Source organism: Panthera pardus, unplaced genomic scaffold (assembly GCF_024362965.1).
Source record: "Panthera pardus isolate Hobbes unplaced genomic scaffold, ASM2436296v1 HiC_scaffold_18, whole genome shotgun sequence".
NCBI classification, from domain to species: Eukaryota; Metazoa; Chordata; class Mammalia; order Carnivora; family Felidae; genus Panthera; species Panthera pardus.
The window spans coordinates 15,893,274-15,919,084 of NW_026526743.1; the positions used below are offsets into that span (position 1 = coordinate 15,893,274).

The 25,811-nt window shown below is 49.3% G+C and overlaps 1 protein-coding gene across 6 annotated transcripts in view; it reads right to left on the reverse strand.

Annotated features, from left to right (window-relative positions):
- The window catches only part of SIPA1L3 (signal induced proliferation associated 1 like 3), a 237,412-nt gene that overhangs the window by 100,292 nt on the left and 111,309 nt on the right, over positions 1-25,811 (reverse strand). The window contains exon 1 of one of the 6 annotated variants that reach the window (XM_019432063.2): positions 19,967-20,092. The exons of the other annotated variants lie outside the window; for them this stretch is intronic. The gene's annotated coding sequence lies outside the window, so the exon portion shown is untranslated. Of the gene's footprint in view, positions 1-19,966; positions 20,093-25,811 lie in introns of those variants that run through there. 6 annotated transcript variants of the gene reach the window in all.

Consider the following 25,811-nt stretch of genomic DNA (forward strand, 5'->3'; position numbering starts at 1 on the left):
AAAACATTTTTTATTAGAGAAAATTTCAAACATAGCCAAAGCAGGGGTGCCTGAGTGGCTCAGTCAGTTAAGAGTCCGTCTCTTGATTTTGACTCAGGTCAAGATCTCACAGTTGGTGAGTTTGAGCCCCACACTGGGCTCTGCACTGACAGTGCAGAGTCTGCTTGAGATTCTCTGTCTGCTCCTCCCCAACTTGTGCACACACACTCTCTCTCAAAATAAATAAACAAAATATTTTTAAAAACATACCCAAAGCAGAATAGTGTATTTATTGAGCACCCGACAAGCTTTAACAACCATTAACTATTCGCCATTTCCGTTTCATCTACCCACCCACTCCTACACTTTTTTTTTTTTTTTTTTGACAGAATATTTTAGAGTATGTCCCAGGTATCAGCTCATTTCACCTATAAATACTTAAGCTTATATTATCTAGCAGTCAAGGCCTTTATTTTATTTTTTTTAAGGTTTATTTATTTTGAGAGAGAGAGAGAGCGAGCACACACACTTGCTTGCAAGCCAGGGAGGGGCAAAGAGAGAGGGAGAGAGAATCCCAAGCAGGATCCACTCTGTCAGTGCAGAGCCCAATGTGGGGCTTGATCTCACCATGGTATCATAACCTGAGCCAAAATCAAGAACTAGATGCTTAACCAACTGAGCCACTCCTAGTAGTTAAGCCTTTAAAAAATTAACCAAAAATACTCTCATCACACCCATCTAGATTAACAAGAATTCTTCAATATCATGTAATACCTCATATCTGTATTACATTTCCCCCGGTGTCTCAAAGGTTTCTTTTAGAGTTGGTTTGCTCAAATCAGGATTCAAACAAGATCCCTACTCTAATTTGGCAGATAATATTTCTTAAGTCTCTTCTATTCTTTACTGTCCCCCTCCCCCCCATCACCTTTATTTTGATGCTATTTACTTGTGGAAGGAATGAGGTCATGCAACCCGTGGAGTTCCCCACTTTCAGAATCTGGCTGGCTGACTTGTCCATTGTGGTGTCATTAAACACATTCCTCCACCCCCTGTGAGTACTGCAGGTAAAGGCTGGACTATTGTCTATCTGTCCTGCAATCTGCCTGACCAGCCACCCCACCAAAAAAGGAAGTAAAAATGACAGATGAGTCACCATGAGCACTGGTAGGTTTGGGACAGGGGATGGCTCTGGAACTCTATGTGATTAATAGATACCATGAACATCAGCTCCTGTCGCTTCTTGGCTGAGATCTCCCCAGTGGCTCCTTACCGAATTAGAATAAAATCTAAATTCATCTGCTCGCCCACAAGCCCCTCAGGCTCTGGTCCCTGCCAGTCTCCTGATGCCTCTCCCCATCCCTGACTTAGATCCCATCACACTGGCCTTCTTTTCTGTCCTGTTGACATATCGAACCCCACCCAGGATATCTGGATATCCTTCCTTGGTTCTTAACCAGGCTGGCTCCCTTGTATGATGTCAACTCTCCAATGAAGCCTTCCTTATGAAGGGAAGCCTACCAATGACTAATGGTGCTTTCCGAGGAAGGAGAAGGCTGTGTACGTGTGTGCGTGTGTGTGTGTAGGGGGCGTTTCCTAACCCATGTCCTTAGGTATGGAGTGAGCTGGCAGAGAGAGACCCAGGGGGAAGCATGAAGCAGATTATTCATGGAGCAAAACAGGGAGGCAAGCCTGTAGCACCTGAGAAAGTGAGAACCAGAAGGGGGTGGGGGAGGAGTCGGGAGCAAGAGTTTACCCGTCTTCCTAGCTCCCAAGAGAGCATTCCTGAAGATGTAGCAGGGAGGCACACAGGGGAGGGGGCAGAGAAGGGGGAAGGCAGTGGAAAGCCCCCAGAGTCGGGTTGGTTAGGGGAGACAGGAGCAAGGCCAGGTGAGCCTGGGTGAGCTGGAGAGCAGAGATATCTTCTAAAGAAGCAGGTGGGCCTCAGCTCTGGGGACCAAGCTTTGCAGGAATGTGGATGCCAGATCACTGGATTTTTAATTTTTTTTTAATGTTTACTTATTTTTGAGTGGGGGGGGGAAGGAGGGAGGGTAAGAGAGAGTGAAGGAGACACAGAATCTGAAACAGGCTCTAGGCTCCGAGCTATCAGCACAGAGCCCAATGCGACATTGGGCTTGAACTTGGGAATGGCGAGATCATGACCCGAGCCTAAGAGCATTGGATGCTTAGCTGACTGAGCCACCCAGGATCTTTAAATCCAGAAACTAGAAATCTTGAATTGTATGCAACTTCTCTCAGTTTGAAAACAAAAATAGCAGCAACAACAACGAACTACCATGCAGAGAAGATCTCTAAGAGGATGTTCAAGAAACTGCTAACATTGGTTGCCTCTGGGAAGGGGAATTAGACCTCTTTTCCCCCACTCCAAGCCCCCTCTCTGGGTTGGCCGGAGGCACTTTTTTTTTTTTTTTTTTTAAGATTATTTATCTTGAGAGAGAGTGCCCGAAAGCAGGGGAAGGGCAGAGAGAGAGAGAGAGAGTCCCAAGCAGACTCTGCACTGTCAGTGTAGAACCCAATGTGGGGCTTGAACTCCTGAACTACGAGATTATGACCTGAGCTGAAATCAAGAGCCGGATGCTTAACCTACTGACCCAGGTGCCCCTGGCCAGGGGCACTCCTTATGCTTGGCAGTGCAGTCTCACCTCTGGGTCAGCCTGGGAAAGCCTGGCAGATTAGCCCTTTGAGGCCACGTTTGGGTTGGCTGGGAAAACCAGTGGCCCAGACGTGACCCCGACCTGCTTATGCAAGCACCTCCTGACAGATGGGCTTTGCTGATGGCATTTTGTTTCCAGCTCAGTCAGAAACCCCCAATCTGTTTTGCTCCCTCCTGTGAAAACACACAGATGTTCCTGAGGCCCTGGTGTCTTTCCACAGATTCCCTTCCCGGAGCAGGTGTAGCCAAGTCTCCTGGTGATGCTCGGAAGGCTGAGTGATACCCACAGCCTCTCTGGGATTCAGGGACTGGTGCACAATGGTCCCTTTCCAGCTGCCTGCTGTCAGGCTCCCCCCTCCTAAAAGCATGCCCATCTTTCTGATGGGGAACCCCCCATAATGAAGGCCAGACTGCCTGGGTTCGGGTCCTGGTATGCCATGGACTGGTTACTGAAACTGTGATTCAATTTCAATCTGGAGAGAGTGGGGAGAATACCACCTATCTCATGGCCACTACTATCACTATGGTTCCTCCCTTCATATATCTTCTCCCCTCTCCCCACGCCCCCAATTACTGAAGCACAGCCAGGGGCAGGCTCAGCGGCTGAGTGTTCTCTTCTGCGCCTGTCTGTACAAGTTTCTTCTCTCCAGTATTCCTTGGTTCCTGCCTGTTTTCTATGCCCGCTCCTCTTGGCCTCCTGGTGGTCCGTAAGCCCCTGATAAATTCTGCTTCTGCCCAAGACTGTCAAACGTGGCTTCTGCTGCTGGCATAGGAGGACCTTGACTAATACCCACTGCTGTGTACAAGGAAAGCAGCTGGGGACGGTGGATGGGGAAAAATGGGAGACGGCAGCATGACGAGAAGCAAGTAGCAGTGGGAGAGTCAGGTGGGGATGCATTTGGCTGCAAGTAACAGAATACCATCCAATGGTGGCTCAGGCAATGAAGGTATTTCATTATCTTATGTAACAAGCAGACCAGGTATGGCGGCTCCACTCTTGGTACACTGCAATGACATTAGGCACTTTTTTCCCCTCTGCCCCATCATCCCCTGCTCCCCTCAGCGTGCTGCTGGCTTACATCTTTGGCTTCCGACCTCAGAGTGGCAAGCTGGCAGCCATAGCCCCCCTTCTCACCGAACCATGCGCAAGGGGGAAAGCAAGGGATGAGATGAGACTGTTCTTACTTCTTACCCATCTGACCCTCATCAGGAAGGAGAATGTTTGCCGGAACATCCCCCCTACCTCAAATGACTTTCTTTTATGTCTAATTGGCCAGAATGTGGTCACATATGGCCATTCTAGGAGCAAGGAAAGCTGGGAAAGCCAAGAATCTGGGATCATTCTGATTGCCCATGGGCCAATGAGGACTTCCGTCTGGGGCTGGCCACACTGGCTCCCTAAAAATGTCATGGTCTGTTAGAAGAGCAGGCACCTAATAGTGTGCCTGTGTAAATGCTCCCAGACTGTCACCTGTGAAGAAGCTGGGGAAGTCTGAGCTGAGAGGGTGCTCCCTTATCAGGCCCCCAAAACTTGGATGCTGAAACAGCAGACAAGTGGCCTCAATGTTCTGGCTCTGAAGGGCCTTGCTCTTCTGTGAAGGAGTCAGGATGTCTGCAGAACCTCCCAGGGCAGAGCAGAAGGGAAAAACACAAGCTTTCCAGTGGCAGACACTTGTGGTTTGCTTCCTCTGCTGTTTTACAAAAACAGCCCAGATTTCCCTTTGGGAACCTGCGTTCTCTGACTCCCACCCAGTGGGCTAGAGGAGGAGATCCTTCTTGACCATGTAACCTGATCAAAACCAGTGAGACCCAGTGACATGGGTGCCAAGAGTCCTAGGGCTGAAGGCTGTGCTTTACCCTCTTACCCGGAGTTAGGATATGAGGGATGGAATCACTGCAGCTATCTTGTGACCATGAGGGAAGAAGGAAGAACCGTTTGTGAAAGGGGTTGAAAGTTACGGGGTGGATGTGGGAGCTGTAGTCATCATTTTCGTCTGAGTCAAGCTGGACCCAAAGCTACCACAATTGTACTTCCCACCATTGGATGTTTTAGTTACATAACCAAACAACATCTATAACAGCAGCTACCATGAATGTGATCCTTCTAGAGTCCAGGTCCTTCTCTAAGCACTATACATTTGTTATCTCTCTTAATTCCACAACTCTATGAAGTAGATATTATCTCTGTCTTAACATAAGGAAGCTGAAGTGAACAGATCAAGTAATGTGCCCAAGACCAGGTGGCCACAAGGTGGCAGAGTTGGGACTAATCCGGCAGCTTCGTTCCTCAAGTCAGGCAGTCCTGAGTTCAAGCAGGAGCCCTGCGGGTTGCCCAGTGGGCAAAGTCCTGGACCTCTAATTCTCCTTCTCCTCACTGGTGACACAGGGCAAAATAACTCCAGATCCAACTGCTCCTCTGAGTTCCAGACTCGGGTAGCCACTGCTTACTTGACATCACCACATATATATTTCACATGCACTGCAAACTGCGAACTGCACATTCCCAACCTGAACCCTTGACCTCTCCCCATCCACAAAGCCCGTTCCTTCTCAGAATAGTCAGGGTGGGCTAAGTTATGGCCTAGGAACAGAGACCCCCATGTACTAGGGGCTTACCCGACAGAGGTTTGCTTCTTGCTCATACTGCATGTCTACCAGGGGCGGGCCAAGGGCCTTCTCATGTCAGCTCTACTCCCAGGTGACAGAGCAGCGCTTACATGAGACCTGGCCAATTTCACGGGTAAGGGACATGGCCGAACTATGCGACAGTTCCTGCTCAGGAATGACACGTATCACTGCTCTCACATCTGACTGGCCAAATCAAGTCATACATCGAAGACTGGTGTTGACAGAGTGGTATGCCACAATATCTGTCAGAATAGGAATAGCAGAAGCTACTGGCTTCTTCCACATCTCAGGGAAAGGCACTTCCTTCCATCCAAGGACTCCAGCTGGAAACTCCCTTCACATATCCAATCCATTACCCCACATCCTGCTGACTCTCCCATGGGAGCTCTCCCATGCCAGTCTGAGCTGGGTGACTACATACCGTAGCCTCCCCATTACCTCTCCTTCTGCTCCTGGTCCTGTAAGTGCCCTTTGCCATGGAGCGGGCAGAGCAATCTTAGGATTCATATTCACATTTGAATCTTAGTATAAATTCAAATCTTATGAGAAAATTCAAAATCCTCACCTCAGCCCTCAAGGCTCCTTTCCTCTTCTCCTTGCTTTGGGGGTCCCAGCCACAATGTCCTTCTTTCAGTTCCACATGCCTATGGCTTATCCGCCCTGTTGCCTCAGGGCCTTTGTACCTGTCATCCACGTTGCCCTTTCCCTTACCTAGATAGTTCTCAAGATTCAGGACAAATGTCACTTTCTCCACATGACTTTTCTTCCTCATGAGCCTTGTTCAATCCCCAACCTGAGTACTCAGAGCACTCTTTTTTTTTTTTTTTTAAATGTTTATTTTTGAGAGAGACAGAGGGTGAGCAGTGGAGGGGCAGAGAGAGAGAGAGGGAGACACAGAATCAGAAGCAGGCTCCAGGCTCCGAGCTGTCAGCACAGAGCCTGATGCGGGGCTCAAACCCACAAACTGCAAGATCATGACCTGAGCTGAAGTCAGATGCTTAACCGACTGAGCCACCCAGGTGCCCCGTGCTCAGAGCACTCTTACAGAGCATTTCTCTTTGGGGTTACCTGCCTCAGTGTATGTACATCATTTACCATGTAATTAACTGGCCGCCATACGTAAGGTTTGTGAGGCACTGAAATGTGAGAATCTTTATTATTGCATGCCTCTCCCCGACAGGCCTGACATACAGTAGGTCATTAACAAATACCTGCTAAATAAATGAGTGGATGGATGACAACCTCAGACCAGGAGGAGCGCTAGCTCAGTGAGGGTCTGTGACCTGAAGGAGGGTAGGTGGTGCTTGCTTGGTGACCTAGCATGTCTGCCCCTGGGAAGAAGCATGTTCAGGAAGCTGAAAGTAATGTGTGGAGTGTGTGTACGTGCAAGTGTGTGTGTGTGTGTGTGTGTGTGTGTGTGTACACTGCCCCCGCACAGGCCTTTGGATGGGGGAGTAGGTAGGTATCCAAGGTCTCCTTCCTAAGCAGACCTCTGCGTCCAAGGGTGCCCCCATCTGCTCCAGGGATTACCTCTTCAAGGAAATGTGATCCAGTCACTGCAATGGGGACTTAGTGAGACCTAAGAGCTCTGGACACTTCAGGGTTGTGGCACCAAGTCTGAGGGCTACTCTCAGAGGCTCAGGGGGAATGATGACCCCACTGCATGCGCCTGGCAATTCAGCAGTTTCTGGGCAGGTACAAGTCGTTCATTCGTCCAGTAAGAACTAGTCCTTACAGCTTATTCATTCATACGACCAACACCTATCACATTCTTCCAAATCATTTAGCCCAAAAAGTTCACTGAGTCAAAAGAGAAAAAGCACTAAAAACTTATTCTTTTATTGAACACTGACCAGGCATGTATAACTCATTCATTCATTTCACAAACACCAAGCACCAAAGATGCATTCATTTATTCACCAGACTTCTCAAGCACCTACTATGTGCTATTGTTGTAGGTGCTGAAGAAAATACAACCCTGAGCAGGACCACACCTCTCCCTCATGGACTTACTCCCAGGAGAGGGAAGCCAGAGAAGTAAGTAAACCAAGAGAGAAAACAAGTTAACTTCAAAGGGTGGTCAGCAGTTTAAAGGAACACAATGTTGTGACAGGGTGGGGCTGGGGGCTGCTCCCAACGGGAGGGCTCATTGTGGGGTGCCAGGTGATAGGAAGAGAGGACGCCTGCCGTGCACCAGGCATGCCGATGGATGAGGCTGACACGCACGGGCAGGAAAGCTGGGAGTGGCCAGCGTACGAGGCCCCGTGGGCTTGTCCAAGGCAGGCGGGAGTGCTCATCCCCACTGTCCATTAGAGGCACCAGGAGAGCTTTGTAAAAGTATAGGTGTTCACAATCCACCCCCGGAGAGTCTGAATCAGCTGCTCTGGGGTGGGGACCAGGCCTGAGAGAGAGCCTTTTAAAAGCTCTGCAGCTGACTCTAATATGCAGCCAGGGCTGAGGACAGGGGAAGGAAGAGAGCAAAGAAATGAGGGCCTGACACCAAGCCCTGATCTGCTGCAAATGCAGGGGGCAAGCAGGGGAGCAGGTGTCCCGCAGGCCCCAACAGTGGGGGTGGTTTGGGGAGGGGCAGGTGGTCCGCAGCGCTGGATGCTGAGGGGGTCACGTATGATGATGATTATCGGTCTGAAGGGCACTGGTGACCACTGCGGGAGGTATTTCGGGGGACTGCTCCTCTGGGAAGCCTTGTCCACACCCTTGTCCCTCAGTGCTGTTGACCTACCCTTTTTGTTTTGTTTTTTTTACCTACCTTCCTTCCTACCATTCCCTAGACACAATCCTCCCCATCCTCCCTTTGGTGAGTTCCCAGGGGTCTGCACACCCCCTGGACTATCGGAGTTAGCCCACTGGAGTTTGAAGCCTCTGAGTATCTTTGGTCCCCCTTGGGACTCTGAGCAGCTCTGAGTCTGCAGTGGGATAGGGTCTACTATGTGCGTTCTTGCACAGGCAGGGTAGGGGGTGATGATGTGGTGATGACAGTAGTAACAGCAAGGCTAACACACACTCGGCGTGTATTAACAGGTGTTGTGATAACTTCACAAAGCAGGGACTTCTAGCAGGACCAGTTTAGAGATGAGGCAAAGGTCCTGTGGCACACCGCTGGTAGGCAGGCAGGACAGCGAGGCCCCAAACCTTGTCAGTGTGGCTCCCACACCTTTGCCCCCAGCGCTCTAAAAGACGTGGCAGCCCAAATGAGCGTGTTGTGTGGATACACAAATGATGCGAGTTATCTTCAAAATCAATTCATAAGGACAAAAACTCTAGAAAGTCAGCATCAGCTCAGCAGATTTCAGGTTAAGAATCTGTTTTCTCTCTCCATGTCTTCCTCCGCTTTATTGGAAACCCGAGCATACACAGGCCCACTGTGGAGCTTCCCCCAGGAAACAAAACGGATGGGATGGAACTTCCGGACATCTCATTAGGAAGCCCTGAGGCAGAGACTGCGCCATCAGCCCCAAAACAGGAGAGCAACACCGCCCCCCTCCACGGCCCCAGGTACTACTCTGATCTGTTTTTTACTCTCAGTGTTTCTGACCCCAGATGTGTGGGTCTTCCACACCAAGCAACTCTCCAGTTCTCTGCAGACCCCAATGAGGGTCCTACAATTTAATTTAATCCCGACACTATCTAGAGTTAGCACAGACCCCACAGGCTCAGTTCCGCCAGACTGCCCCCCCCACCTCAGATGCTAATCACCAGTGGGGGGGGGGGGACGTCCCCAGGTTACCCACATGTCTACCTGACTTGATTACAAATTGGGGTTCCCACAACTCCCTCCTCAGGTTCTGCTGTAACAGCTCACAGAACTGAGAGAAATACTTTACTTACTATTACTGGTTTATTATAAACGATAGAAGTAAACAGTCACATGGAGGGATATTCAAGAAGTCCAGAAGGGTCTCGAGCACAGGAGCTTCTGTTGCCATGGAATTTGGGGTGCACCACCCTCCCAGCGTGTGGATGCGCTCATCAACCTAGAAGCTCTCTGAACTCTGTTTAGGGTTTTACGGAGGCCGCACTGTGTGGGCATGATTGATTAAATCACTGGCCATCGGGAACTGATGCAATCTCCAGCCCCTCTCCTCTCCCCAGAGGTCAGGGGGGTGGGGCTGAAAGTTTCAAGCCTCAAATCACAGGACTGGTTTCCCTGGCAACCAGCCCCCATCCAGAAGCTATCTAGGAGGCCACAAAATCACCTCATTAGCATAAACTCAGGTATGGTTGAAAGGGTCTTATTCTAAAGAACAAAAGAGGCCCCTATCACCCAAACCACTCAGAAAATTCCAAGGGTTTTAGAAGCTCTTGGGGCCAGGAACTGGGGAGAGAAGACCAAATAGGTATTTTTTATTCACGCCATAAAAACTTGCACTTTCCTATTTAAGGTCAAAGAACCCAGAGCATGCTCTCTCTTTAAATCTTACAGTCATTATACTCAAACTGGAGAGGGTCCCAGGAGTCCGAGTTCCTGAGAAGCCTGTTCTCTTTGATGTGTGTAAATCAAATGATTCTTCCCCTTCTTTGGGGGGAATAAGGGGATGAATTGTAATTATGTGCTTAAGTTTTAGGTGTGCACACTATTTTATTTATTTAAAAAAAAATTTTTTTTTAATGTTTATTTAGTTTTGGGAGAGGGAGAGACGAAGTGTGAGCATGGGAGGGGCAGAGAGAGAGGGAGACACAGAATCCGAAGCGGACTCCAGACCCCAAGCTGTCAGCACAGAGCCTGATGCGGGGCTTGAACTCACAAACAGCAAAATCATGACCTGAGCTGGAGTGGGACACTTAACCGACTGAGCCACCCAGACGCCCCAACACACTATTTTATTTTAAACTAACAATTCCATTTCTAGGAATCTGTCCCTCAGATATTCCCACCAGTGCATGCCAGAAGCCACACCGCCACACTGCCGTAATATGCAAGAGGTGGGAGCAGCCTAAAAGCCCAGCGGCAGAGGATGGGTTAAATGCATTTGGGTACCCCAACTCCAGGGACACAATGCAGCTGTAGTAAACAGTGAGGCAGAGGTAGTGCCAGGTGTCCTGCGTGCAAGATGCCCACATGCCGGGAAGTGAATGGGTACAGCTCATACTTAGAGGAGTGCTCGCTGTGTACCAGGCTAAGCGCTTTACACACATGAACTCATTTAATCCTTATGAAACCCTTTGAGGAAGAGGCTGTCACCATCCTCATTAAAAACATTTTTTTAATGTTTACTTATTTTTGAGGGGGGGGGGAGAGTGCAAGTGGGGGAGGGGCAGAGTAAGAGGGAGACACAGAATGTGAAGCAGGCTCCAGGTTCTGAGCTGTCAGCACAGAGCCCAAAGCATGGCTTGAACCCACAAACCACAAGATCATGACCTGAGCTGAAGTCGGACGCTTAACAGACTGAGCCACCCAAGCGCCCCACAGCATCCTCATTCTAAAGCCAATGCAACTGGGGCGCCTGGGTGGCTCAGTCAGTTAAGCATCCTTTGGCTCAGGTCATGATCTCACAGTTCCTGGGTTCCAGCCCCGCGTCAGGCTCTGTGCTGACAGCTCAGAGCCTGGAGCCTGCTTTGGATTCTGTGTCTCCCTCTGTCTCTGCCCCTCCCCTGCTTGCACCTATCTCTGTCTTTCAAAAACAAATAAATGTTAAAAAAATTTTTTTTTTTAAAAAGCCAATGCAACTGAGTCCAGAGAGATTGAGTAACCTGCCCAAGTCACTCAGCAGGAAAGCAGTGTCACTGGGATTTGAACCCAGGCAATCTAGCTTCAGAGTTTCTTCTCTATGGTGCACTTGGTGGAGGGAAAGAGGCAAATTGCAGAATAAAACCAAACAAAATAATGGAGCTTAAATAAAAGATTTCATTAGAGAGAGAGAACATAAATGTCTATAAAGGAAAGGGCCTAGGAGGGCACCCACCAAACTGTTAACAGTGGTTACTTCTAAGGAGTAAAACCTGAGTGGAGATAAAAGGACAACTTTTAAAAAAATTCTGCATGTCTGTGCTTGAATTTGTACAAGCCCGTAAGTTCAAGGCCCTCTTCAGGCTCCCCTATGAGGCCCTGCCCCGAATCCACATTCCGCAGAGAGGAGCCCTGTGAATAGGTTTGCATGCTTTCTTCCAGACCCTCCTCTCTGTGTCTACATGGAAATGCTCACAACTGCACAGGGTAGGGGCGTCTCAGGCTTTAAGTTTTCACTTTTGGAAGTGAGCATGTGAGGAGAATCATGGGCAGGGGGACGCCACGCCCTGAAAAGCCCAGACTCACCTCCACAGGTGAGCCTTGCATCGGCCCCACGCTGACCTTGCCCCTAGGGCTCGTGGAGTCTGAAAACTCCCAGTGGAGATTCCTCCTTGGCCTGGCAAGCTGCTTGTATCCGGACCCACCGAGGGAAGGAAGGGGCACCCCATCTTGTATCCACATGCCCCTCGGTGAAACAGAGGCTGTACTTAAATCCTTAAACTACAATGTCGCCTTCTTTTAGTTTGCTAACTAGTATGGCTGAAGTGATGTAGGTTGAATGCTTGTATAATTACATGCTTACATAGAGAGATGAATTAAAAAAAAATAAACAGCCTTCATAGTTGCTTTTCTTACTTATTATCAGATCCTGGAGATTTCCTGATATGGTGGCTGTAGCTCAGTGGTTGGAAGCAAAGAATACTCACGTTCAATTCCCAGCTCTGCCACTTAATTACCTAGACCTTGGGCATGTCACTTAGCCTCTCTACATCTCAGTTTTCCCATTTGTAAAATGGAGATAATAATAGGACTTAACTCTTAGGGATGTTATGAGTTAATGAACGTAGAGACAGAATATCCCTGGCACACGGGGACATACAAGTATTAGCTGTTAAAATTTTACTTGTATAACAATAAAAAGAAAATCTCAGGCAAACAAATAGAACCAAATGTGGCCTTGGCAGGAGCCCTGGTTGCTCTGGGCTCAGGAGCCGGCTGGCCCGGGGTGGCCTGTCTTGAGCAAGAAGCTGGGCAAGCCCCTCCTTCCTGGGGGGCCCACAGCCAGGCCCATGGGAGGCGCCCCTTCTGAGTCCCTGTGGGGTCGGGTGGGTTAGGCGAGGGTGTTGCCACCTCCCCCAAAGTGCATGTGGATTAAGCATCTTGTTCCAATTCTGGGCATCGTCCTAGTCACTTCAAATAATGAGACTTTGAAATGCAAAGTGAAAAAAGGATGCCCCCTGGAGCATGGGCACGTGCCAGGCCCACCCAGGAGCAGCAGGCCAAGCGTGTGCACTGGGACGATGCGACAGAGCTGCACTGGCTGGAGGATGGGCGAGGGGCCTGGGGTCGGGGAAGCCCCTTCGGGGGAGACTTAAGCAGGGGGACAATCACTGCTCTGAGCGGCCGGGCGTGCCTACCGGGATCTCACTGGCTCTGGCCAGGCCCATTTTTAAGCCGCATGCACTGGTGTACCTGTGACATTTATTTTGATTCTGAAACTTTCTGGTAAACAGCTGCTGCCTGGAGCCCCAAGAGTCCCCACTATCACTGTGTGGGGTGATGCTTTGGGGTCTGCTCCCACGGCTGTTGTTGTTTGGGGTGGTGGCTAAGTGTTTAGTATGTCCCCCAACGGGCTCACTCCTGTGACCAGGCCGAGCCTCCTTTAGAAGACAGTGTCTTGTCAGCACGGAGCCTGACTTGTGAACTAATCCCAGCTAATTGCCACCGAAGCCTGCTAAGATCACATCTGTTGGGCTTGGAGATTAAATCAATATTTGACAATCTTGATTAAATACAGCCAGGGAATCCTTGTCAGAGAACATCTGTTAAAGCCCTGTTCTTTCCATCCTGCTCTTAGGGGGCTGACAGGGGGCATCTCAGGCTCTGCTTCTCCTCACCTGAGGAGATTTGGTGGGGGTGTGGGGGGGTGGACAGAAACAGAAAGGCTCCCTGTGGTGGGAGGGGAGGGGAGGGGAGGGGAGGGGAGGGGAGGGGAGTGAACCTTGCTAGCCAGGGGGGCACCATCTGCCAGCAATAATCACCTTACCTGCCCCGACCCTGGGGGCTGCTGAGGGCCAGTCCCCAGCCCCATGGAGTGCTTGCTGCAGAACACTGAACTCGTCTCCTAATGTCCCACTGAGGCAGTGCTCTCGTCATCTCCGTTTCAAAATCAGGAAGCTGAGCTTTGAGAGGAGACAGTGCTTGGCCAAGGTCACAAAGAGAATGAGAGGAGGAATGGGGGTCTGGACCCCCTGGGTCTGCTGACTCCAGGGTCTGCCCTGTGACCTCTCACAGGACCACTCCGCATGAGAGACCAGTCATCAAAAGAAAGAGCAAAAATGAGCACTTGTGCCACCCAGACCCAGACTGGAGGCCTGCTCCAATGTCAGGTTCCCGAAGCTACGGGTTACAATGGCGGCCCCCCTCAGCCCACAGAGCATCCCAGGGGGAGGGCCCTACGGTTTTCCCCAATTTGCAGAAGGGAACAGTGAGACTCAGAGGGGCAAGTTACCTGTTCCAGATCACTCAGTGAGGTTAAAGGCAGAAGTGGGGCTGGAACCAGGTGGGTGACTCTATGGCCACCATAACCACAGTCATCTCTAAAAAGCAGGGACAGAGCTGTGAGCAGGATGGGCCTCAATAAATGCCTGCTCTCCATCCCTGAGTGATTTTCAGACAGAAATCAGGCTCATGCTGGGATCCTGGGAGCAAACCCTGGTCCCAATACTCCACCTTGCTGCACTGCTGGAGGAGCCCGAGATGACCCCCCTAAGGTACAAGCCTGGTCCCTCTTAACTCCCTCCCATATTCCAAGTTCCCAGCAATTACCAGAACAGATAGAAACTAAGGAATTGGCTAAGATTATTTAAAAAAAAGAAAAAAAAAAGTCAGGAGGCAGATCCCAAACTGTCTGCTAAGTAAAAGAACCATTGCCAGGGTGCCTGGGTGGCTCAGTTGGTTGAGTGTCCAACTTCGGCTCAGGTCATCATCTCACGGTTTGTGGGTTTGAGCCCCGCATCGGGCTCTGTGCTGATGGCTCATAGCCTGGAGTCTGCTTCAGATTCTGTGTCTCCTTCTCTCTCTGCCCCATCTCCAACCACACTCCTTCTCTCTCTCTCTCTCTCTCTCAAAAATAAATAAAGATTAAAAAAAAAAAAAAAAAAAGAACCACTGCCACGTGTGGCATTGTTAGAGCCCCTAATTTCTCATATTCCAGGAAGGACTTACGCCTGCCCTGTCCAGTCTCACCCCTACCCTGACATGGAATCTTACAAGGAAACTGGCTGCTATAATCAGAGAATCAACCCAGAAGTCTCAAGAAGAATGTATTCAGAAGAAATTCAGAAGAATGGCACACTCCCTCTTACAATTAAAAAAATTAGTATTAAAAATTCTCTATGCTACATATTTTATACCTATATATCCACCGAGGATGATGCAGAGCAAAGATCTGGAAGGCCAACCTCTACCTGTAAGTGGTTACCCCAGGGAGGGGAGTGACAGTGTGTGTGTGTGTGTGTGTGTGTGTGTGTGTGTGATTCTATCATTGACTCTGAAGCTCCAAAACTTCCCAAAGTCACGTGCCTCACCTGTACACCCGCAGACCACCTGTACTATTATTTACTTAAGTTAGTCCTTTCAACCAACTCACTTACTAAAACCTTAATAAGACCAGTGCGGGATTCGTTATATTTTTTCTAATACTCATCAAACAAAATGCACAAATATGAGCATCTGTAAAGCCTGCGTATCAATGGAAGTGAACTCTGGTACCAGAAATGTGCTGACATCAAAGCCAGAATGCAGCTTTGAGACATGACTCTGAGCAAAAGAGGCAGACACAGAACAATGTGCATAATTTACGATTCTGTTTGTATAAAGTTGAAAAACAGGCAAAATGAAACCATGTTACTTATACTCTCATCTGCGAACAAATCTTCAAAAGGCAAGAAATGGTGACATGGAAGTCTGGGAGAGGAGTGGCTTCTGGGGGTGAGAGGGGGTGTTCAATGGAGGGGTACACAGAGGCTTCTGGGCTGCTGGCAAAATTTTTTTTTTTTTTTTTTTTTACGTTTATTGACTCTAGAGAGAAAGAGAGAGCACAAGTGGCAGAGGGGCAGAGAGAGAGGGAGACACAGAATCTGAAGCAGGCTCCAGACTCTGAGCTGTCAGTCCAGAGCCTGACGTGGGGCTCAAACTCACAAATCGTGACATCATGACTTGAGCCCAAGTCAGACGCTTAACTGACTGAGCCACCCAGGCGCTCCTAAAATTCTTTCTTGACCAGGGCGTTACATAAGTGCTTGCTTTAGAAGTGTTTCCTAAACTGTGTATTTACAATTTACATACTCCTCAGTGCAAATGTTAGGTGTCACAGTAACAAAGCTTTAAAGCCTTTCGCACTGGGTGAATTCTTTTTAAACAATGAGATTGTACTATTACACGTGTAATCTTAAAAAACAAGTAAGACCCTCTTTGAAGACCTGTGTGTGTTTGTACACACGCCCCGCCCCCACCCCCAACACACCCCAGTCATTCTCTGCTCCCCTGGCTCAAAATTCACTTTCTCTCCTTTAAAAAAGGTTTCCGCTTCCCAGAACCGGCAGAGCCACTTCACCTGTCCAAGTACAAACATCCTGGGAATGCTGGGGGAGAGTGCACTTCCTCCTAGCCCTCAGGGAGGCAGGGAAGGGGGGCTACACGCACAGCAGGGGTTTGGGGACAATTCACCACACAACAGCTGGGGACAGAGGGGCAAGGGCCTGCCCCCACCCTGCAGGAGGCCTTGGGGGAGGGTGGTGGCACGGGGGCTGTGGGGCCAAGCTGCCCTTAGGAGCACGCATCATAGCCCTGCCCCTGTAAGCGATCCCACAGTGAGCTCCAGGAAGGCTCTAGTCTTGACCCTTGACTAGGTGCAAAGCCTCTTGTCAACCCGAGGACCAGCTGGCAGATGGCAAAGGCCTGCAGCTCTGTTTGCATAACACAGTAATCAAACATCCTGCCCAGGGCCCGCATGCGGGATGGGTGCCCATGCTAACACCGAGGCAGAAGAGCTGGAAGGGGGCTCCGGGCCCTCAGGAGGAGCCCAAAGCGATGGCTCCACAGGAGCCCAGGAAACTATGAAATCGGCCACTCATTGCTAGGACAACTTTCCTTCTCTTCTTTCTTTCTTTCTTTTTTAATGTTCACAGTTGAGGGAACCTTTCTAGAGGCAATCTGGCAATAGCTTTTAAAAATGTTCCTACCCTCTGAACCTGTAATGCTACTTCTGGGAACTGATCCCAAAGAAACAATGGAAATAAAGAAAAAATATTATGGCACTGGTTATAAATTAAAAAAAAAAAAAAAAATAGAACCAACCTGAACGTCCAACAACAGAATGGTTAAATAAACTATGACGTTAAACATTTATACACACGTACGGAGGCAGTCATAGAAGAAAGCCTGAAAAAAATAACTCTAAAACGGGGGTGCCTGGGTGGCTCAGTGAGTTAAGCGTCCAACTTCGGCTCAGGTCATGATCTCATGGTTTGTGAGTTCGAGCCCCACGTCGGGCTCTGTGCTGACAGCTCACAGCCTGGAGCCTGCTTTGGATTCTGTGTCTGTGTCTGTCTCTGCCCCCGCCCCCCGCTTGCACTCTGTCTCTCTCTCAAAAATAAATAAACATTAAAAGAAAGAAAGAAAGAAAGAAAGAAAGAAAGAAAGAAAGAAAGAAAGAAAGAGAAAGAAAGAAAGAAAAAGAAAATCTGACAACTTTCCAAACAAAAGCCAGCTCCAGCCCTCCTACGGGTGGGATGTGCCTCAAACTCCTTCCCATCCAGGTTTTCATGAGCTCATGAATGCTGCTCAGGAAGCCTACGGCAAGGAATCCCACTCCCAATGGGCAGATGAAGAAACTGAGCACAAAGCGATGTCATTTCTGGACAACAAGAGCAAGGACTCAGGCCCTCAGTGTGAGAATACTGTTACCCTCGCCAGGGGGCCGCTCCAGATGCTCAATGTCTCATACTTGTGGCTGCACGGACTCCAGGGTTGTTCAAATCCAAACCTGCTCTCCATCCTGGAGAGAAGCCCGAATTTGTTTGGAGCAGCAGGGTGCCCATCCAAAAAGCCTGCTTTGCCAGGCTCCCTTGCAGCTTCAGCTACCTACGTGTCCCATTCTAGCCCGTGAGAGGTTAAAGGGAAGTAGGCTGGGGGTGGGTGAAAGAACTTCCGGTAAAGCTACTGCTTTCCAACAGCCAGCACAGCCCTTCCACCCTTCTCCTTCCTGGAATGTGGATGCCATATGTGGAGGTGAGGTAGCCATCTTGTGATCATGAGGCTGAAAGCCACATGCAGAGGATGGCAGGGCAAGGAGTCAGAGGAGCCCACTCTCCCAGCCAGAGGCCCTGCCCCAGTCTACCCATCCTCCCTTGTCTTCCTTCGTACAAGAGAAAACGGTTCCCTTATTTAAGCCACCGCTTGTTGGTTTCCTGTTACTTGTATCAGAGTTCGATCTTGACTGATAGAGGTCCTACCCAGATCCTCATTTTACAGACAAAGAAACTGAAGCTCTGTGAGGGGAGGTCAGTAGCCCAAGGTCACATGGAGCCAGGAAGAGATAAGGCTGGAATGTGAGCCTGTATCCCTAACCACTTCACAGCATGGCTTTCGAGAAAGCTTGGCTTCAATTCACCTCTCCATCTAATAGTTTGCTGGTCTGTCCCCCACAGCAAAAGCATGAGCTCCACAAAACTTAGACTTCTCGCTGCTCACTCCCCTGCCGGTGGCAGGCGCTCAACACATCCCTGCTAAAGGAGCAATGAATGACTAAATGCATGGGAAGGTCCAGTGACTCTTCTGGAAAAGAGAAATGCCACCATTAACTTCACAGGAGGCTGGGAGGGCTCACTGAGGAATAAATATGAAGCACAGGGCATGGTGTCTAATTCAGTGATCAATTATTGATTCCATTATTTCCATCGCGGAGGCTGTGGATCTCCTCTTCCAAAGACCTTTCCTCATGACCAAAAGGTTTTGCCAACTCTAGATGATCTTTTTTTTTTTTTTTTTTTTTAAATTTGGATTCAAAGATGATTTCTCCATGCAACTCATAGCCAAACACCCCCAGGACTCCCAACTAATTCCCAACCACATGTCCCTGGAGCGGCACCCCAGCCTCCCTGCCTTGGCCTTGGGTTCCACATGCAGTAACTGCCCTGCTCTTTGCACATCAACCCTGCCTCTTCCTTAGATCAACTTCCCAAGCCGCCTCTTGAGTGATGCCTTCCCTGACCGCTCCCCCCCACCCGCCCATCTGGCACTGCCCCCGTCTGGCCTATTCTCTTTGTGCCCTCCCTGTCTGGCCTATTCTCTTCCCGATGTGGTGTCTGGAAAGGCCATCCACCTGGCATTCCTGTTGGGTGCTGCATGTACACGCATCTGACGAGACCAGCTCCTGTGGGCAGGCCCCACCCCTCCTCCCCTGCCTCCCAGTGAGTGCTGGCACTTACAAGGGCTGTTCAATGACATCTGGTGAACGGGAGAAAGAATGATCACACTGCCTAACGTTTCTATGGGTCTACAATGTGCCTGGCGCTGTTCTGTGCACTTTATGCACATTAACCCATTTTAGCGTTTATTTTTGAGAGACAGAGAGGCAGAGAGCGAGGAGGGGAAGGGCAGAAAGAGAGGGAGACACAGAATCAAGAGCAGGATCTAGGCTCTGGGCTGACAGCACAGAGCCCCATGTGGGGCTTGAACCCACAAACCGTGAGATCATGACCTGAGCCGAAGCTGGACACTTAACCGACTGAGCCACCCAGGTGCCCTGCAGATTAACCCATTTGATCCGCACAACATTCCTTTGCCAGAGGTACTATTATCATTGCCATTTTATACACGAGGAAACTGAAGCTCCAGGTCATGCTGCTGGTAAGTGGCAAAGCTGGGCTCCAAGAATCCTGCTGACTGACTCCAGAGTCAATGCTCTTAACCTCTTGGCTCTCCTGCCTTGTATGAATAACTGCACAAATGTCCCTGGCACGAAGAAAAACACCTGGGGTCAGGCCTGAGCGGAATGTAAAGCTCACCTCCTAAGCCAGAGCAAACACTCACTGGCCCCCCCTTAACATTCCAATCCTATTCTCCTTTGCTTACCTGCCAATATTGATGCTGAAAAAGCCAGACACTCACTTTTCTAGCTTGGAGCCGAGAAGTCTGCTGGGGGGTGGGGGGGGTTGGACAGAAACATGGTCCTGACTGGCTCCCTGCTTCCTGCCTCATGGCTATGACAGGATGTGACACCTGGAGCCACAGCAACCATCTTGCAAACATGAGGAAAGGCTAAGAGGATTTCAGAAGCAAACACCTGGGCTTCTGACATGTGAAGCTATTGAAGCATCCCAGAACTGCTGAGTATCTGTTACTTCTATCCCAGGCTGAGATACAAAATATTTAGAAACTAGTAAGGCAAAGGCAAGAGGCAACCAGAATGGATGGCAGCTGGTGGACATTGGTCCTGCCTGAATCTGAATTCAATGACAGTTTTGTTCGCTGTTGTCCCTCAGCACTAGCACAGTGCTGGGCACAGTTGGCACAGAGTCGGCACACAGTCAGTGTTTGGTGAATGATCCAGAATGTGACGCACACAGGACCTGAGTACAGCTACGTACCTCCCAGCTCTGAACGACGGGCGTTTCACCTCCCTCAGCTCAGTTTCCTCATCTGTGAGTATTTACCTCATAGGGCATGGGAGGAAACTTCGATATCCCTATGTGGACAGGACCTGGTGGGATGCCAGGGAGGTGTGCTGGCTGCTATCACCATCAGCTTCTTTTTATCCTTGCCGTTTCCTTGCCCGTCACATGGCTACCATGATCAGTCTCCCCTTTAAGGACACGAAATCTGAGAAAGTACAGTAGAAAGCACTCTGCAAGCAAATGTTAATTCTTATCTTTGACTAGGTGCAGCGTAGCAGTTAAGAGCACAGATTCGGAAGGCAGGCTGCCTGAGTTTGAGTCCCAGCTCTGCCACATGACCTCGGCAAGTCACTTAACCTCTTTGTGCCTCAGTTACCTCACTTATAAAATGGAAATAACAGACGTACCTCCCTTACGGGGCTGAAGTGAACATTAAAGGAGTCGACAGGTAAAGTTCTAGAGCAGCGCCCAGCGCAGGTGATCACCGGGAACACTGGCTTGTGCAACCTCGGGTAAGTTACTTAACTCTCTGCCTTTCTCTCCTCACAGGATTGCTGTGAGAATCCAAGAAGTGAATCTATGTGAAGTGTGAAGTGCTTGAAACAGGCCTGCTTTACGGGCAGGGCCCAGTTAACGTTAGCAGTCCTCGCCATCTCTGACTGGGGGCTCTCTTGGATGACTGACCGCCTACACTTTTATTTTACCCCCACACTGCTGTTTAACTCCCAGGTCTACAGAGCTGGCACCCTGCCCCTCCCCCGGCTTCCCCCACCCTCCCAAAGCCAGCAGCTCCAGGAGAATGCGCAGTATACCTCTCACCCCACGTGCCTAGCGCCTGGCTGGTGCACAACTGCCCGCTAAATGCCAGCTGGCATCGCTCAGTGCTGGGACGTTCCTCTGGCCTCTCTCCTGGCCCGAGACATTGGCGCCTCACGCCGGGGCTCCCTGCATCCCCCCACCCAGGACTCTGCAGGCAAGCAGAGCCACCCTGCCTACAGGCACAGGGTCCTCAGGAGGGTTTTCATTAGGTCACGGCACAACCCAGGCCTCTGACAGAGCAAAAGGGAGTGTCTTGTGAGCACAGGGCGGGGGAAGTTTGGAAAGGATTCCTCCAGCAAAGGAAGAAAATGTAACCATGGGCAAATGGCCTTGAGCCTCTCAAGGGAGGCCTGTCCCAGGCAGCAGGGACTAGCACCAGGCAGGCAGTGCCCAAAGAGCTGCCTCAAGGGACCCCAGTGTCCAGGATGGTGCAGATCACTAAGCAACATACCCCTGACCAGGTCATTTAGACACTCTGGTTTTCGCAACCATTAAATGGGTATCAACTTCTCTGATTGGTCCACTGCCGGTTCCGCTCTGAATCACAGGGAACTACATTTCCCAGGATTCCTGGTTAAGTTCAGCTAATGGGCGTGCTTCTCCCTCTCACCCTCCACCTTGGACAGAGTCTCAGACACTTCCACTGCCCTGGGTTCCAGTAATGCCACCTCCCCCTTGTGTCCCTCCAGCTCCGGTTCTAGTCTCAGGACTGCCTCCCCGTCCCTGTTTTTTCCTCTGTTCCTCCATCGCTCATTAACACAAGTTCTCTGTGTCGAATTCCTTCTGCCTGAAATACTTGGAGTAATCCCTAGAAATACCTTGATTCTGTTTTCTTGACAGATACACCTGTCTTGCTTGCATTTTAGGGGCATCTGAGACTGAGGGGGAGAAGACGCAGCTGGAAAGTGAAAAGCCCCACACAAACGAAGGATTATTTTATGGAAATCTCCTCCTCTCTTCCATAAGGCACAGGAACATTGTGAGCATGGAGTTTAAACCCCTCCCAAACGAAATGATCCGATGTTTGGGAACCGCTTCAAAATAATCCAAAGGCAAGGGGTTGGAGGAAGCATGCTTGGCGGGGTGCCAGTAACTACAGGCTCTAGTGACAGGTCTGCACCTGTGGGCTCTGCGTGCTCTTCTTTCTGCCTCTGTAAATGTTTGAAATTTTCCATTATTAAAACAAAACCAACAGGCAAGAAAAAACAGGTCCCTATTCTGTTGGCGGGGGGTACTAACTGGCAGAAACTCCTTTGAAGGCAATTTGTCAGTTAATTAAATTGAAACCATGTACATCTGTGGACCCAGTGATTCCAACACCAAGTGCAAATGGGAATATACCACTTAGCGGGTGCCAGCACTTTGTACACGTTATATATCATATGTTCATAAAGCCTAATGAGGTAGACACAGTGTACTGTCTCCATTTTATGGATGAAGAAACCAAGGCACAGAATGTCAAGGTCAGATGTTGAAGCCCTAACCCCAGTACCCCGGAATGTGACTGTATTTGGAGATGAGGCCTTTATGGGGGTAAATTAAAAGGAGACCATTAGGGTGTGTCCTAATCCAATCTGACTGATGTCCTTGTAAGATGCGATCAGGACACAGACAAGACGTGTGGGGCCCACGTGTGCACAGAGGAACAAGAGCAATACGGCAGATGCCTTCAAGCCAAGGAGAGAGGCTTCAGAGGAAACCAACCTTGATGGCACCGTGGTCTTAGACTGGAGATCTCAGAACTGGAGAGCCTAAGTTTCTGTTGTTTCAACCACCCAGTCTGCGACACCGTGTTATGACAGCAACAGCAAAGGGTAGGTCACAGAGCCAGTCAGTGCTGGAACCAAGATGTAGGCCCAGGGCATCTGGGTCCAGGGTTCACACCCTTAACAACACGGCTGACACAGCAAACTGTTCACAATCATTATTTTATCTCCCAGAAGTAAGACTGGAGGGGGGGGTGCCAGGAAAGAAGGAGCAACATTTTCAATGTTGACCTCATATACCTCTATAATGTTGAAATTTTTAAAAATTCAAATACCATGTTTTTAAACATTAAAAATACAATCACATACCTGGAAATGAATAGATACCAGCTGCCCAAATGTGGGACAGAGGAGTATATCCAGGCCTGATTTGTCTTTGTACAAGTTTCACTATAATCTCTCTCATGCTCCCTAAGAAGCCAGCAGACAGAAGCCAGAAATGCCTCCATAGGCAGACAATCTGATGTGAATTAAAAGAAAAGAGAGGGTAATGGGGCACCTGGAAGGCTCAGTCAGTTGAGCATCTTACTCTTGATTTCAGCTCAGGTCATGATCCCAGGGTCCTGGGATTGAGCCCCGAGTTGGGAATCTTGAGAGAGAATCTTAGGCTCCACCCTGATATTATGAAGACCCCTTAAGATCCTCTTTCTCTTGGGGCGCCTGGGTGGCTCAGTCGGTTGAGCATCTGCCTTTGGCTCAGGTCATGATCCCACAGTGGAGCCCTGCATTGGGTTCTGTGCTGACAGCTCAGAGCCTGGAGCCTGCTTTGGATTCTGTCTCCCTCTCACTCTGCCCCTCCCCTGCCCGTGCTCTGTTCTGTCTCTCAAAAATGAATAAACATTTAAAAAAAATTTTAAATAAAAAGATTCTCTCTCTCTCCCCCTCTGCTCCTCTTCCTTGCTCGTGTGTGTCCTCTCACAAAAATGAAAATAAGTAAATAAATAAAAAAGAAAAGATAGGGTAAAAGAGAGAGTAAAATATTTGAATGTTTAGAAACCTTACAACACTCAATAATGATGACAGTGATACTAACTACTGATATTTTCATATCACATATATGCTTGATACTGTCCAAAATGCTTTATATATATTATCTCATTAAATCTGCAGTATATCTTAGCATATAGATACCACTATCATTTCCATTTTCTATTTAAGGAAACTCCGGCTCAGAGAGGTTAAGTAACTTGCCAGGTTAGATGGCAGGCTCAGAATTTGAACCCAAGCCTGGCTTGGGCTCCAGAGTTTGCCCCTAATGACCATGCCCCCCCCACCTTCCTTCATCTCTGAATAGGCCACTCATGCTAAGGGAAGCCTGAATCAGGGTACAGGTGCAGGAGGGTGCCGGAGGGGGCAGGAGGTAACACTCAGCCAGACCAGTAATAAGCGCATTGAAACCTGAGACCCCAACTTCATTGGCTTGACACAAATTAGGAGGCAGGATAAAAGCAAATGATGACAAGTCAATGGGAGAGCTGGCCCTCTCCTGTACTCTGGGGAGAGTGTGGGCCAGAGCAGCCTCATGGAGGCTGGCCATTCCTGGGGGAAGAGAGATGCCTGTCTGTCTGTCTCCTGCCATAACACAACTCCTGGATATAAGCCCAGGGACTCAGAAGGACACACGTATGTGGGTATTCACGGAATGCTGTCTGCTGGGGGTGACCTGGGTGCCAACACGGGGGACTGGAAATGTCAGGAGTCACGGATATACATCACGTTATGGCCGTTCAGAGGGCAAACAAACACACAGGAGCACACAGTGACATGGCTAATCTCAAAAACATGCTGTTAGGTGAAAACCGGAAGAAATGATATATGGAGCCCAAAACCATTTCTGGAAGCTCTTATTCAAATCTCAGTATATCTTTTTGCAAGGATATGTACATAGCTATAGACCACACCACTCACACCTCAGGGTGGGGAAGGAATGGAAGGAAAAACAGAGAATGAAGGAAAAAGTAAGAAAAACTTACCCACGGGGAAAGGAGGCAACACAGTTTTTGCCAAAAGACAAGTAGTCTATGGGAGACAAACTCTACGTGCTCCCCATTTGTGGGGTTATGTGAGGGTGGAAGGGGAGGCAGAAGGCACAAACTGGACACAAATCACTGTACTTCTTCAAAAGAAAAGCAGGGGCACCTGGGTGGCTCAGTCGGTTGAACGTTTGACTCTTATCTCAGTGCAGGTCATGATCTCACGGTTCGTGAGTTCGAGTCCCACATCAGGCACTCTGTTGTCAGCGAATAGCCTGCTTCAGATCCTTTGTCCCCCTCCCCTCTCTGCCCACCCCCACCCCTCTTGCTCTTTCAAAAATAAACACTAAAAAATGAAAATCATACTTCTGTGTCCTTAAATGCCACAAACTGTTGGGCCTGACAGTTTTTTAATTTAGTGAGCCTTGGTCAGGGAGGAGTCTGGAGGCCTTTCCCAGCTGTGGCAGGTGTTTGATTGTCTACTCAGTACCTACTTCCCTCTTCTCCTGGATAATGGGCCCCAACTGGTTAAAGGCAATCAAGGTATGTCATTCCTCTGGTGATGTGATTGGCCTGGCAAGGGTGGGGATATTATGACCTAAGCTGGACCAATCACGGACTAAAGGGAGTATTTATAATCCACAAAGGATGCCTTTTTTTTTTCTCTCTCTCTCCTAATGTCTGTGGACAAGAAAGCTAGTAGCCCTGTCACTGGCAGCCATTTTGGGACAAAGAGGTACATCTATATCTGTATCTAGATATATCTATATGTATCTGTATCTAGATATATCTATATATCTCTATCTATCTATATCTCCATACTAAGGTAAGGCTAACGCTGAGAACCTGAGTCCTTGATGACAGATATCTGAACTACTGATCCCACCCACCAGACAGCCACTGCCCGATGGACATCTAAGACACATTAAACTTCTTTGCTATTTAGCCAAATGATGCCGGGGGTTTGTTACCTGCATCTAAATGCATCCTAACGGAGACCCAAAGACTAGGCAGCCGTTTTCTGTTAACAAGGAGAAATCTCTGTAAGAGGACAATGGGGCATCAGAGACACCCTGAATCCCAACATAAGGAGATTATGTACAGGTCTCAAGCTGCATGTCCCCTGCCTGCCCAGATGGCACCACGCATGTGATGCCGCAGAAACAGCCAGCTGTGCTGTCCTTTGTGCACAAGGGCTCAAGAACCTCCCACAGAGGGTTACTTCCCTCATTCATCACAAGAGCCGAGCTGAGCTGCAGCAAGTTTCCTATGTTCTATTTCTACTGAGAACAGCAGGCGGTTAATCCCCAGCTGGCTGGGGACGAG